The sequence below is a fragment of the Triticum dicoccoides genome, chromosome 2B, assembly GCF_002162155.2.
Source record: "Triticum dicoccoides isolate Atlit2015 ecotype Zavitan chromosome 2B, WEW_v2.0, whole genome shotgun sequence".
NCBI classification, from domain to species: Eukaryota; Viridiplantae; Streptophyta; class Magnoliopsida; order Poales; family Poaceae; genus Triticum; species Triticum dicoccoides.
In genome coordinates, this window is record NC_041383.1 from 779,824,513 (window position 1) to 779,825,422 (window position 910).

Sequence of the window (910 nt, forward strand, 5' to 3'; positions counted from 1 at the left end):
GTAGTCGAACTGGTCAGCAGCAGCGTCGGTCTCGTAGTCTACCGGAGAGAAGAGGGGGAAGAAATAATGATTACAGAGCAAACAAAGCATCACAAAATATAACAAGGCAATACGCGGTGTTCGGTGTGCCCTAACGCGGTAGTAGGTGATACCGGTGAAGGGAGGGAAAACATCCGGGAAAGTATTCCCGGTGTTTCGCGTTTTCGGGCAGAGGAGCCGGAGGGGGAAAGTTGCGGGTTCGATAGGTTAGGGGGGTGTGGCGGACGAACGGACCGCGTATCCGGATTCGTCTCGTCGTTCTGAGCAACTTTCATGTACAAAGTTTTTCGATCTGAGCTACGGTTTACCTTATATTAATTTTAAAAGCTTTAAATCATTTTTAGGATTTATTTAATTAATTTAATCAACATTATCCAGAATAGTGTCTGCTGACGTCATCATGATGTCAGCATGACGTCAGCAGTTGACTTGGTCAACCTGACAGGTGGGTCCCACCTGTTAGGGATTGTTTAGCTAATTAACAATTAGGGTAACTATTTATTAGGTTAATTAATCTTAATTAGTTAAACTAAACAAGATTAGATAAGTTAATTAATTAGTTAATTAATTAAATTAATTAATTAATTAATTTTATTATTAATTTATTTATTATATATATATTTTAATTCTTTTTTTTTTAATCGTTCTGGGGCTGGGGCCCCTCTGGTCAGTGGCCCGAAGGGGTCTTAGCGGGCGAGTGGGCTTGCGGGCGTCCGACCCAAGAGAGGGTCTAGTGGCACAGACGGGCGCCGGCGCCGGGCGACGACCGGAACCGCGGCGAGGGTGGCCGGAATGGGGGGGCGCCGGCGATGCTGGGCAGCGGGGGGGTGCGGCAGAGGTAGCAGCTGCCGCAGCAGTGGCGGGCGATGCG